This window comes from Rhinatrema bivittatum, chromosome 1, assembly GCF_901001135.1.
Source record: "Rhinatrema bivittatum chromosome 1, aRhiBiv1.1, whole genome shotgun sequence".
Taxonomy (NCBI): Eukaryota; Metazoa; Chordata; class Amphibia; order Gymnophiona; family Rhinatrematidae; genus Rhinatrema; species Rhinatrema bivittatum.
Genome location: NC_042615.1, coordinates 158022707 through 158037456, shown reverse-complemented (window position 1 = coordinate 158037456; position 14750 = coordinate 158022707). Strand labels below are relative to the sequence as shown.

General features: G+C 41.9%; 1 protein-coding gene across 5 annotated transcripts in view; it reads right to left on the bottom strand.

Annotated features, from left to right (window-relative positions):
• The window catches only part of RBM47 (RNA binding motif protein 47), a 363750-nt gene that overhangs the window by 109868 nt on the left and 239132 nt on the right, over window positions 1-14750 (bottom strand). The window contains exon 1 of one of the 5 annotated variants that reach the window (XM_029589078.1): window positions 13926-13949. The exons of the other annotated variants lie outside the window; for them this stretch is intronic. The gene's annotated coding sequence lies outside the window, so the exon portion shown is untranslated. Of the gene's footprint in view, window positions 1-13925; window positions 13950-14750 lie in introns of those variants that run through there. 5 annotated transcript variants of the gene reach the window in all.

The following is a 14750-nucleotide window of genomic DNA, read 5'->3' as shown; positions in this document are numbered from 1 at the left end:
CTGTAGGTAAAGCACACATGTACTCAAGTCATTAACATTGCCTGTTTATGTGCCTGCTCGGGTGATGTTAAATGCCTTATAATATTTAACCTTTTAATTAACTATGCTCATATGATTGTTTGGGTTATAAGTCTAGATTCCTTTGGATTTCTAGAATCATGTCTCGGCCTGATCAGCAGTATGTATTTATGATTTTTTTAAAATATATTTTATTGCTCTATTATGTTTCCTTATCCCTTCAGCTGTGTTTTTGTGCAGAAGTAACCCTCGTTTTTGAAGATCTGAAACAGTGATCAGTTAGAAGTTTTACAATGGCATGGCCAGTTGCTTTTTGAATCTCCTGCTGCAGAACGATATCTTCGAAACATGGTGACTATGTTGGGATTATTATTTGAATCTAATCATGTGAAGATAATGCTTTTTATATTTGTTTATGGACACAAGTTAAAAATAAAAAAAGTATTGCAGGTTGGATTGAGACCTATGTTTAGAATGGTGATGAAGACTTGTATACATTATGCAGTTTTGGTCTGGGTGGTGGTGGAAGGAAAGTTCCCTCTGAGGCCGCTCCGATTTCCGCTTCCCTGGAACCAGGTACTCGCTCCTCGAGGGCCTGCCCTCTGTTCCAGTGCCAGACCTCTCATCTAGTAGAACCGCTGTGTGAGTACAATACCACTGAGTCTCCCTGCTCTAAGGGATCAGGTACTTGCTCCTCAAGGGCCTGCTCTCCCTATCTCAGAGCTTCACCTATTCTACCTGGGACTCTGTATATTTCTCACTGTGTACTCATAACTCTCAGTCTCTTTCCACTACAGCACAGCCAAGCAGAGGATCCGCTGTTCCGGCATCCTGTGGGATACTTGCCCAGGCGGGCTCAACATCTACTACTACTACTACTACTGCCACCTCTGGTGGTTTCCAAAACTGTTTAAATAAAGATTCAATCTGTGTCTGTGTGTCCAGAGTCTAGCCTGACACCGTGGTCCCTCACGGGTCTGCCCCCGTGGGTGTGGTCAGCTGCCACAGTGTCCAAGGATCCACCCAAACATCAATAACCATAACAATGGGATGACATTCTTGGGCTGGAGGCAAATACCACGCTGACTCCAGCCTTAATAGATGCTAAGTTATACAATCAATATAAGTCTGCCTACCTTCTAGCAGCAACATAGATGTGGAGAAGATATATTGATGATATTTTTTTTTATTTTGGACTTCAACAATTGAACATATGTAAGCATTCTTTGCTTCATTGAATGCTCTTGAAACTAATCTGCAGTTTAGTATGCAACATCATAGCAAACACACTGCATTTTTAGATATTTGGAGATATAAAAAAGGAGATGGTATCAGGACCTTTGTTGCATACACAAGAGGCTTTTATGGTATGTTCATTTTTGGGTAGTTGTAAGGTACACTATACTGAGGGTGCTATTAAACTACTGGTTCTCTTTCCCTAAGTAATTACATCAACAATAAGAGAACTCACGAATATATCAACATACAAATTCCCATTTTATTCATAAATTGTATATATATAAAAGATCCTATCTAGACAATAATAGCTCTCTAGCACAATCATCCTTCCATACCTCAATCATACCACACATGTAAAAACATCATATTATAATATAAAACTCCATCACCAAACACGTGTCTTCAATACAGATAACAATATAAAGAGGCTGTTGCAATATCATATACTTTTAAATTTAAATATATATCACATCACATTACAATGTCTTTCTTTGGATGTGTACGACTTCATCTGCTCATATCACAGCATTAAACTCCTATTTTGATTCTCAAAACCAAAACGGTGACATCGTCCGCTGGACCTGTCCGACAAGGACTCCTTGTTTTGCCCAACTCATCTGGGCTTCATCAGGGAAGTTCACGTCACTGCTAACTTTAATTCATTCTGGGTAGTGCCAGCAATGTACAGCAGTAACGGGGACACTATCTGTGGATAATGTGACTTTTGCAATCTTTCAATGACAAGTGCAACATGGAAACACCCTGGTATAAATTACAGTATAACTCAACAGCATTACACACATTAAGATGAATATTAAAAGCCTTACATGTGCCAAAACCGGGAGATACATGTAGAAGTAGGGTCAGCATGCACCACACAGATTTTAAAAAGCGTGCAAGTACACACGTATCTCCTGGTACATGCACCAAAGATTTTTGCAAAAGATTTTTGCAAAAAAAGGGAAGGAGCTGGGGGCATGGTTGGGTGGGGCATGTTAATAATCGCATGAGTGTTCCTAGACTTATCAATGAAATCTGTGTGTATTTCCGCGCAAAAGTACGTGCCGGGGTCCCCTACCACGTAACTTTATTTCTGCTATGGATGGTGTGTAAGTTCTGAAACGAAAAAATCTAAAGAGGTTAGTGGGGTTTTAAGGGTTGGGGCTAACATGGTAAACGGTAGGTTAGTTAACTAGGGGGGTTAGGAAGTTCTATTCTTCAACTGGGCGGACTGGGAATGGACTGGGGAAACTGGTAATTGCATAGGCATGAGTATGTAACAAAATCCCCCCACTTGCGTGGTAGAAGCAGCATTTGCGTGCACATGTATGCACATGCAGCTTATTTTATATCATGCATGCATATATAAGTGTATGTTATAAAATTATCATGTCCATTAGCACGAACCAGCATAGGCACATACATGTGCACTCGCGTGGCTGTCTAAACTTACCATCATTGTGTCTCGGATCATGTTATTCATCAGATACAGTGTCTTTGTTTGAAGATTTACATGGGATGTACTAAATGCTTTATCACAACACGTTTAATAAAACATTGTAATTGTCTGTGCATGAATAAGATTCCAAGCACCAGTTGTTGCACATTGCCTTGCTCTTCAACATTCATTTACTGATTTGAAATGGACTGTAATTGAATGCATATGTATACACCTTGGAAGGGGGAGATTGCAAATCTCTTTTAAACAGAAGAGAACAATTTTGGATTTTCACTTTAAGAGTGATTCAAGCTGAGGGTTTAAATGAAGAGACTCTTTCAATCTTATTAATAGGGAAGATAACTTTAAAACATGCACACGCACGCCCATATACAGTACATGTATATATGGGTGAGTGCAAAACCCGTGTATTTTCCATCTAATTTTAAAGTGATACATGAGTAGATTTAACATGTGTAAATGAGATACATTTACCCCCCCACACACACACACACGTAAGTTGACTTTTACATGCATAAGTCGGTAGATGTTCTAACATGCACATGGCAACTAAATTACCAGTTTTACCAATTAGTCTACCAGTTTCCCTAGTCCATCCACAGATCATCAAAATCCTTCTGGCTCTTCATCCTGAACTTCCCCCATTTCACCCAGAGCTCCTACCCATTCAAACTCATGTTTTGTGCACATAAAAAACTTTTATGAGCATAAAATATGTATGTGCACAAAAATGCACCAGTGAGGGCTGGTCAGGCCAGCAGGATTTTTTGGTTTTCCTTCTCCTCAACAGAAATACCCAGTCTGGAGTTGGCTCAAGGAACAGAGAAAATGGAGTAAGTGATCCAGATCCTGGCTACAGGACAGCAGCAGTTGTAGAACGCTAGGCAATCACAAATTGATGGGCAGCGAGCTCTGCAAGAACAATTAAAGCAGCAACACACAGCTAGCAGAGGCCTTGCAGGCTGCTCTGAGCAGGATGCCATAGGCAACTTAATTTCCTCACATCCTGTTTAAAATGGAGACTAATGAGTACCCAGAGGTTTTCCTGCCTGTTGGCTTGGCCCGAAGCCAGCTGGATGTCCTACTTGGCTAATTTGCTTACGGGAAGAAGTCAAGTAGCTTTTCAAGCCGCCAACCTGGATGGGAGGGCTACCTATGCAGAAGTCAAAATGCTATCCTGGAGAGAGCTGTAAATAAAGGAATTTAAGGAACAGCCAGGGTCTGCCTCCAGTTTCCTCTGGCTGTTATGAAGCCACCTACTGCTCAAGCCACCACACATCCCATTTAGGAGCCAGCCACCAGTTGACTTGACTTTAAAGCCTTTAAGTATTGCTTAGGACTCTTTTAAGACAAGTTTTGAGAATTCCCTGTGAAAGCCAATCCCCATTGTTGCAATGGATTGGGGCATCCCATTATTCAAGGCTGGATTTGGGGTAAGGAAGGCCTGCAGTGTGCTATATCTCCTTCAGAGTATAGACCTGACAGAGGAAGAATATTTTTACATTAACTGTCTTTTGAACTATTTCCTCTGTTTGGAGGCATGGAAGTTTTATTCCACCCTTCCTGCTTCTTGATTTCTCCCCTTTTGGGTTCATCTAATACTTTTTCCACTTGGAGCTAATAACCCATGGCACCTGGGAGTCAGAATACCAAACATTTGGAAGAGGGAAGTCTTTCAGCCAGAAAGATACAGAGGTGTTACCAATTCCATATAAGGCAAGAGATCCCAGTAAAGTGCACTACCAGGTGAAACAAAGAATATACAGCATAAAGGTAACAAGAACTCTGTTGCTATTGAGGGAAGTTTTACATGAGGGAGTGAGATGTGCCCACTATGTACCGTCTATGTCGCGAAGGTGGACCCTTAGCCCGAGATGGAGTTGATGCCATCCATGGGGAAGCCCCCACCGTTGGGAGGCAGAGCAGAACGGGAAGCAGAGGCCAACTGGAGCTTTGTCAATACCAGCCCTCGTTCTCCGCAGGTTCAGCCCTTGGGTACCAGGGCCAGCTAGTCTTAGGCGGGCTTCCGTGTGGTTGATCCCGTGGAGGGATCACCGTGAGCACCGTGGAGGGTGCTCATGGCAGGAAGCCAGGAAGCAGCGGAGACACAGGGTCCAATGAAGGTGGGTTCAAGACAGGGCCTGGATCCAGAAGCCCGGAGAAGCTGAAGCAGGCTAGGAGTCAGGAACACGTTAAGTCCGAGCTTGTAAGTAGGCAGAAGCCTAAGAAAGGCCAAGTCCAAGTAGTCAGCTGAAGGCAAAGTCAGGTACAAGCTGGAGTCAGGGTAGGTGGCTGGAAACAAGGTCAGGTGCAAGCTGAAGTCAGGGCAGGCAGCTGGAGACAAGGTCAGATCCAAGCAAGGGTCAAAGCCAGGTAATCCATCCAAGGTGTGGTCAGGAACAAGCAAGGGTCAAGCCAGAGAATCCATCCAAAGCGTGGTCAGGATCAAGCGAGGGTCAAGCCAGAGAATCTGTCCAAAGGGTAATCAGGAAACAGGAAGCTGGAACTGAAGCACAAGGACTGGAACAGGAATGCAGGACTGGAACTAGGTCAGGTACAGGAACAGGAACACGAATGAGCAGCAACTAAGCACACGACTGGAAGTGTGGAGACCTGTTGCCAAGGCAAAGACCGGATGGTGGAGCCTGCCTTAAGTAGCAAGGCCCAGAGATGTCATCATCCAGGGCCGCGGGAAGGTTTCCCACCGCAGCCCCTTTAAAGTCAGGGAAGGCACGAGCGCGTGCCTAAGGCAGACAGACTGAAATACCTGGTGGTGGTGTCTCCCCTCAATGCACGGGAGACCCGACTGGGACAGGAGGAGGCTGCAGAGCTGCCAGAGAAACCTGGGAGCGTAGCAGGAGCGCGAGCTTTTAGGTGTCTGGGATCCGGTCTGGGATCCGGGGGTCGGGGGTGAGTAGAGCCAGTTGCGGGCATGCTGCAGACAGGAAACGCAACAGTCTGAGCAGTTAAAGTATGTTAAAGGATGTCTTGGAAGAGATTAAATCTGGGACTAAGTTCTGATTAAATATTGGGACTAGATACATACTAACCACCTTCAGTGTGAAGATTTAATAATTAAATTAGGAGTTAAAGAAGGATTGGAATACATTCAGTCTACTAGGATATTGGGGAAAGAAAATGGATAACAAAAGGAATTCAGTGTAAATCTAAGAACTTCCAGTTGAGAATAGAGACTTTGATAAAGAATTGGAGTCATAAATGTATTATATCTTCTTGCTATCTTATTATTTATTTACTTGAATTACAAAAAGAGTTTCATTGTAAATATCATCTAATCAACTATCAGTAAAGAAGTGGGAAACCACCATTCTTCTCCTTTGTGTTATTTGGCTGCAGAAACAGTGTAAAGCTTAGTGTTGTGTACCGAGGATGGAAAAAAGGGCTTGAAATGCAAAGAAGCAGGGTATAAGCTATTGTTCGTCTCCACACCTCCGATCCTGGACCTCCACACCTCAGATCCTGGTGGGAAGAAAGGAGTTTCATAGAGTCATTGTAAGGGTGACCAACTGCCCGGTTTTTGACCAGATAGCCTGGTTTTGCAGCCTGTTGTACAGTGTCTGGTTACAAAACTATAAAGTCTGGTCAGGCAAGGTCAGGGGTCAAGCAATGGTGGCAGCCTGGCAGCGCTCCAATCACCTGCCTATTTTCGGGGCTCGGTTGACTCTCCTCCTCCTCTGCTTCTCCCACAGCTGTGTGGCACTTATTTCTACTTCACGCTGCCCTCCTGAGAGTCGCAGAGGAAGAGGAGAGTCGAACTGTGCCCCAAAGACAGGCAGAAAGAATCTGCCTAGGAAAAAATTCTATGTTTGATTTAAAAGGGAAAAAAGGGGGGTAACTGTGGCCTGTTGAAGGATCTATCCTGTCCAGGTGTTATATATAGATGATGATTTTATGATTTGGACAGGATCTTAATCTGAACAAGCGTTTTGACTGTGGCTTAACACTTGTGATGCTGATTTTCTATGCAATCATGATTATGAAATTCTGTTTTTGTACATGTGTATTAATTGTCATATGTAGAGGCTCAGTCCTCTGAATCTTCACCTTTGCTACTCCACAGTAGGTGTTTTAATTTCATTTTTATTGTTAAAAATTGCTATACAAAATAAAGGGACATGATTATACTATCAGAGGTTTGATATATTTTCTCTCTCCTTTGGCCTATAGGATTGTTCACACACTCTGAAACATATAGTGCTTGATATTTTGTTTGAATCTATATAACCAGCGAAACGCTGGAGCCAAGAAGGATTGTAGCAGACAGCTCTTCTGATTGTGCTCTGATTCTCTGTCCTACTGGAGAGGATTGATGGCGAGTATGAAATATGGTCAAACTCATGGTATATGCTTGGACTGAGTATGCTGAGCCAAATTAGGCTGATGGCTATCTTGCTAAAGTAGTATGGGTACCTTCAATATTTGCGAAATTGCTGGAAGGAGCATCTCTGACAATACTGCTGTCTAAGAGGGCTTTACAAAGGTATGCATTGGCCTCACTGACAAGAGTGGACTGGTGTCCATTGCTCATTTATCTAAGTTATTGTGCCCCTGAGCTTCCTGTCGAAAGATGATCACTTTGGATTGGGACATCCACAAATTTATTGCAGACCTTGTGAGGAAGCTATTGGCCTTTAACCAAGCCCTATAACACATACCAATATGTGTTGCGAGGTACGCATTGTAGGGTTCAATTGTTTGCAAATGGAGGACAGAAAAAGGCATATACAGACTTCAGCAGCTATGTATAACCAAGGGCAATGCACTTGTTTATTGTGCAGTAGGAAGAAAGAATAAGTAGTGAACCACACCAAATTGGAGGGCAAAAAATGCACATTTAGTATAGAGTTTTGGATACCCGCATTATTACTATGGGCTCATTTCCCAGCAGCATATTCGAGTATAGTCTTGTGTTCTTGGCTTTTTCAGTAGGGGATCCTATCCCAATAGAATGATGAAAGAATTGCCCCATACCCAATTCTAGGACAATAGTAAAGAAGAAAAAGTGAGTTATAGCTCTAGACAGGGATGTATATAAAACTCAGGAAGGTCTTCTTGCTATTAAGCTGCTAGACTTCACTCCGATAATGGCAGACTTTGCTCCACTGTGAAGCGCTGAAGGTGCACCGTGGGTGCAGCAGAGCATCAATGATGCTGGAAAATGAAGAGACTGCCAACAGCAATGGAAGCATCCAAGGTATGTCTGTGGCATGGGGAGCATTAGACACACATTGATGGCCATTAGCAGAAAAAACATCATGGACGCATCGAAGGCACTGGAAGAAAGAGGAGTGCATCATTGGCACCAGAAGATGGAGGAATGTGCCGTGCCAAGCTCAGACTAGCTGGGAACAGCAGAGGTGCACCAATGGCACATAAAGCAGCAGGATTGCATCAATGGTGATGAGCTGTAAAGTAACACACAGAGTAGGTTTACACCAGTGGCGCCTCACATTGACAGCATATAGGAACGTCAGTGCTGCATCAAACCTCCAATGCATTGCAGCTATGTTGCTGCATTGAACTCACAGTGCATGGAAACACTGGTGCTGCATTGGATCCATGGCATATGGGAGCACTGGTGCTACATCGGACTTGTGGCGCATGGGAGTGCTTGTGCTGAGTTGCACCCATGATGCATGGGAGTGCTGGTGCTGCTTCACATCAGTGGCACATGGTAGCAATCAGAGTGCTGGAATCTTGCATCATCCAGAGGTCTGGGTTGTAGTCAACGGTGGCTAAATACTTGAATGGTGCTGGATTACTGGAATGGCGGCGACACAATTAAAGTGAAAGCACCATGCTCATTTTGGAATGGATGCTTCAACAGTTCTGGAGAAACCAGAGCTGGAAGGCGGCTGTAGATCTGAAGAGCTTTAGAGCCCTCTAACAGGCCGATTCAATATAAAGTGCGGCAGAGCCGGCGCTCCGTGTTGAACGCCCACTCTCCCGACGCGCGTCCAGGCACCTCTCCTGGGCACACGATTCTCTATTTAAATGAGGCCGGGCGCTAATAAGGAGGCACTAGGGACAATAGCGCCTCCTTATTAGCAGAAGCGGTGGCTGTCAGTGGGTCTGACAACCAGCGCTTAATTTTACCGGCGTTGGTTTTCGAACATGCTGACAACCACGGGTTCATAAAATGGACACCGGCAAAATTCAGCACCGTTTTCGAACCTGTGGAGCGGCGGACAGATTTTTTTTTTTTAAGTTTTGTATTTTTGGGATGTCCAACTTAATATCGCTATGATATTAAGTCAGAGGGTGTACAGAAAAGCAGTTTTTCCTGCTTTTCTGTACACTTTTCAGGTGCTGCTATGATTAACGCCTGCCTTTGGGCAGGCATTAATTTCTGAGAGTAAAATGTGTGCCTTGGCCGCACATTTTACTTTCAGTATCCCGGGAGACTAACTAATAGGCTCATCAACATGCATTTACATGTGATGAGCGCTATTAGTTTTCGCGAGTTTGGCCACGCATTTTCAAGGCGCTATTACCCCTTACAGTTTAAGTACTGAATTGGCCTGTAAGAGGGCTGAGATTGGGCAACATGACATGGGACCCTCAGGCAATGAGAACCAAACATTCTGCACAGTCCAAAGTGGTACAGCTGCAGCAAGGTTTTTTACTCCTTATTAAAGAACTGAAGACAAGGCAGAAAAATGGTTTTATTTTTAAATGTTATGGATGCTGCTAAGCAGCAAGGCAACTAAGAAGTGACATTAATGAAGAAAAAATGAAGAAAGAAGTACAAGAATAATATAAACAATATGGAGAGACTGACTACACATCCATGCTGTGCTCAAACAAAAAATGACTGAAGATACTCATCAGGCAATGCCTGTGTGGGAATTCTCGCACATGCTCAGTACGGCTAAAAGCTGTACTTGCTAGGAGAGAGATGAGCCCATTTGTGCCCTCAGATGATGTCACCCACATGTAATGGCTAATTCAGCCTGCTTATTGATGAAAATCTTAATGATTTTGATTGTTTAAATTGCCAACTGAATTATCTAAAAAGACTTTTGCTAGTATTGCTGCCTTAAGAATTGGCTAAAACAGCTATAATTTAATTAGAATAAATCAGTCCTTATTTTTCAGAATCTGAGCAGAATCAGTCACCCTGTTTTTCTAAATGGTAAAACAGAGCTTAAAAATAAAATTCAGATCACTTCTGTCAACATTCTTATCCTTTCTCATTCTGCCTACTTTATTCTTAGTTTCATTAATGACGCTTAGCTCTTGTCCTGAATTGTCACCAACAATATAGGGAAAGCCTAATTAACTCCCTATTGTGTTAGCCTCTTACCGTTTTTGGGGGTGGGGGCAATCAAACGTGTATCAGTAATTAGATAAGACCTAGAACTCCTAAGGCACACATCTCTCTTTTAAAAAGTTCACTCCTTCTCTTTCCTTTAAAAGAGCAGCATAACTTAAGGTGCATCTCTTTTTTTTTTTTGTAATACAATTTTTATTGAGTGATCCTCAGACACAATATGAAACTTTGCCGATAACAGACAAGCAAACATAATACAGCAATCTCTTGATATTTCAACATTTATACACAGTCCTCAGCTTTCTTATGTGCTTCAGTGGAAAGCAAAATATACAGTTTCTGCCACTGGTAATATTGTGCTGCATGGCATGTTCTACTCTGATATACATACAGCAGACAAAAAGAGAACGCAGAACTCTGATGAAGCCACTGCAACTTTATGAGAAATATTCTAGCTGAATGCAGCCTCCAAACAGATGTCAGTTTTATTAAATCTTATAACATAAATGATGTTTTTTACCTCTCTTCTTTCTTTTTTTTACCAATAATACCATTCAGATCAGCTTAACTATGTACATATAGTATGGAAAAAGTCAATGTTTGATTTAATTTATTAGCATGAGGCCTTAAAATTTATAAAGCCTAGAAAATTTAAAATGTATTGCATTTGTTAGTCTGATTCATAATAACAATAGCAACCACCTCCTCCACTGCAATGTTATAGTACAGAGTACAGGTAGAAGTTAAGAAGTCTGTTTAAAAGGATAAGAGAAAAATAATCTGATCTGAATGGGGAGCTAAGTCCATCACAGGGGAGAAAGTACAGCAAGCCACTAAAGCCAGTAAGAATGGGAAGGAGACCAAGGAAAAGTAGAAAGGGATTAGGAAAATGCTGGGCACCTGAATGATGGTAAATGGAATTCAAAAGTTTAAGATAGTCAGGTCTGATACCATGAATACAATGACACTGAATGTGCTGATAAACAAAGATCCATTAAAAACCACAAAGGAGTGGACAGACAAGAGACTATGGAGTAACATGGTAAACAACGAAATGTAAAAATCCTAAGAATGCACAGATGATTTGGATAATCCAGCATTTGAATATATTAATCCTAATGATGGGGAAAAATCCCAATATTGACAAGGATTTTTACAGTAGCAAGAGTAAGGAAAGAACAAATTCTAGTCATGTTTGAAGTGGCAAATCTTCATTCTTTAGACACAGAAAGAATGTGTCATAAAAAGAGAGCAGTGACAAACGATACCCTGAGGAATGTTAGAAGGGGGAGTCAAACTGAACAGCAAAAGAATAACAAAGGAGGAAATGGAAAAAGGTAAGTTCTAAACTTCTAATTCTGACTACTATTTGCTCATTGTTATCAAGATTTGGTGCTTCTATAACTTGGCTACTAACTTCTACCATACTGACTGCGCTGCATAAAGGATATGAATCCTAGGTGCTAGACCAGGGGGCAGGCATCTCCGGTCCTGGAGTGCCACAAACAGGTCTGATTTTCAGACTATCCACAATAAGAACATAACATAAGAACATAAGATATGCCATACCGGATCAGACCTAGAGTCCATCAAGCCCAGTATCCTGTTTCCAACAATGGCCAATCCAAGTCACAAGCACCTGGCAAGTACCCAAACATTAGATAGGTCACAACCTACTACTGCTTATTAATTACCATCATAGCAGTGAATATGCATGAGGTATATTTGTATGTACTGCCACCATGGTAATCAAATACATCTCATGCATATTCATTGTGGATTTCTTGATCCAGGACTGGAGTTGCCTGCCTCTGTATAAGACAGTTATATTCCTGTTGTCTCCCGTCTGGCTAGCTCCCTTTCCTGGAAGGCGTATTGAGTCATGTTTAGGTAGTGCTTTCAGCATTGGGAAAGGAAAATGAGATGAGAAAGTGCTACCGGGTTAGATTTCGGCTGGCAAAGACCAGAGCCTGAGCCTTATCATACCAAAGATAAATAAGGAAAACAAAAACAAGGAATGGGATTATCCCCCATCATGTCTCCTGTTGCTGCTCAGCTGGATATACGCAGAAAACTGGTTACTGCAACTTCTGACAGAGGACTGCCTTTGTATTTTCTGCTGCCTGTTTTCTTCACAAAGAAGAGGAAAATGTATGGCTTCTTGTAATCTTCTTGCTCTGATGGGCTCCACCTGAAGTGACGGAAAGCGGAGAAACAATTCAGAAACCTTTCTTTCACTGGATGTAGGATGGTGGTAAAAATCCAGTAGCCTCCATGGAGCTGGGTTCTGAGGAGTCTATGCACTGTGAAAGCTGTATAAAATCTGGCAACATGGGGTCCTCAGTTGAGATGTGCTCACAATTCAGCGTCAAGCTGGAAGCGGGCAGATTTCAGCCTGGTTCTAGCTCAATGGAATTTTCTGATTTCCCTTGGATTCGCTGGGAAAAATTAATCTGATATTTGCCAGGTAAAACTGAAAACAATTAGAAAAAAATCCAAGACAAATCTGATAAATCTGCTACAAGTTTTTTGTAGATTTTGAAGTGGATCTGCAATCCAACAAAATAAGCGTGGAATTTTTCATAAAATCCAAGGTTGATTTTTTTTCCAGTCTGCTTTGGATTTCTTCAAAACGGTTTGACAAATCTTCAAAATTGCTCCATGTTTACAAACCTATTTTGCAGGTTACACCTCTCCAGTTCCTAGTCAGTAACCTCTGTATTACAATCACTGTTGTGCTTTTCCTTGCAAGCTGAAGAGCACCCCAAGTGCTTTTTTTCTGGCTTGGGAATGGCCAAAAATAATTTATAGATCAGCCACAACGGAAACTATCACTTCTGTAACATAAACAGGAGTGTATCTATCTAGCAGTGTTGCACTCACGTTCATCTTAGATTATAAATTGAAAATGTGTTTGTAGCTCCCTGGCACACATCTACATAAAGATGAAACAGGAAGGCATACTGTTGATTTTGCAATTATGCCACGTATACCTTTGGCAACATGTCATTCTTCTAAATGCCATCTCCTTCCTTGGATTTCCATCACAGGAAATATTAGAACACACATTCTCTCTCTCTCTCTCTCTCTTAGCTTGGCAATGGAATGCCCTTCAAAACCCATGGCTCACTGCTTTTGGTAAATGTTTTACGAGACACCAAACAGCATTCAGTTCCACCCTTAGTGCAAACAGGATTGAGAGGATGCAATATAATATTCACATAGGTAAATACTGTAAATGCAGTAAGGAGAGGCTGCTTATTTTTTCTTTTGGCCTTCAGCAGCTTCCTCCTAACTTTCAAATACAAAAAAAAGGGGAAGAGAAACTGGAAAAACCGATCAAAAAAAAAAGTAGCAGCTCTGTTAGAAGAAAACTATCGAGTGTGAGGAATATTACAAGAGTTCTGAATGAATCAGCCATCATAACCTTTTCCATTATTTTTTGGGCAGCACATAAGCAGGGGCATGTCTAACTGAAATAAAAACTGAGACGGGGACCAGTCAGAAAGAGTTTAATAGGCTCCAAACATATTTTCAACATGCATGTCTAACAAAAGGACGGGACAGCTAACTCAGTGGCAATCCCGGCTCTTCTTAACACAAGCAAATCACCTGCCGTGTTTTAAAAAAAAAAAAAAACGACATGAAAAATAATGAGAAAACCAAAATCAAAGACAACAGAGTGCTAGAAAAACAAGGCCACCTCTGAACAATCTCCTCCTTCAAACATGAAAATAAGTTCTAGCTTTCAGTAACATCTTTGCCTTCACCCTAAATTGAAATACTACCAGTTTGTAAACTAGGCTTTTTTTTTTTTGTTTTTACATAACCCATTCATAGTAACAATTGCAAGTAATACCAAAGCTCTCCAGGCCCAGCATAGGACAATGAGTGAAGGATGAGGTTCTGCCTTACCTATCTGTGCTCCTAGGACTAGGACCCAGAGAGAAGTCAGCACCTGGTGTTTCTCTCCCTTATTCTTCGAATCCAAGCTCTAAGCACAGGCTTCAAGGGCACTACAGGACTCAAATGTTTACTTAGTGAAAACGGAGAAGGAGGTGCTGCGGCATTACAGCATACCCCAAACATCAACTGATAACACAGTAAAGAGTCTGTAGATCTTGGGTTTGTTTGGAGATGATGACATCAAAAGTGTATATATATTTAGGGTTGCCATCTGGCTCCATGTTATAAAGAACAGGCTAGTTCAGTCCTAGTTTTACCCTGTTACATGCAGGGATTTGAACATGCAGAGATCTCTTAAGTAAATCAATGGGGCAATCATAACTACCGGTCCCTGAATATACCAGGTAAAACCAGTAGCAACCCTATATTTCAGGGGTAGGCAACTCTGGTCCTCGAGTGCCACAAGCTGGGTTGGGTTTTCAGGATGTCCACAATGAATATGAATGAGATGCATTTGCATACAATGGAGGGAGTGCATGCAAATATATTCAGTGTAGACATCCTGAAAATCCAACCAGCTTGCGGTATTCGAGGACCAGAGTTGCCTACCCCCACTGTATGCATTTGAAAATTTTGAAAAATCAACGAGAAATCCACAGGACCTGAAAGTTACATGTGCTGAATGCTAATTACTGTGGTTGAGAATGCAATCTTTTATAAACATCAGTAATTGCTAATTTAAAAAAATATGCCCTAGGGAACTGAAGCATAAGGGGAACATTTCTGTTTAAAACAGGGGTAAGCAAATCTGGTCCTTGAGTACCACATGTTGGT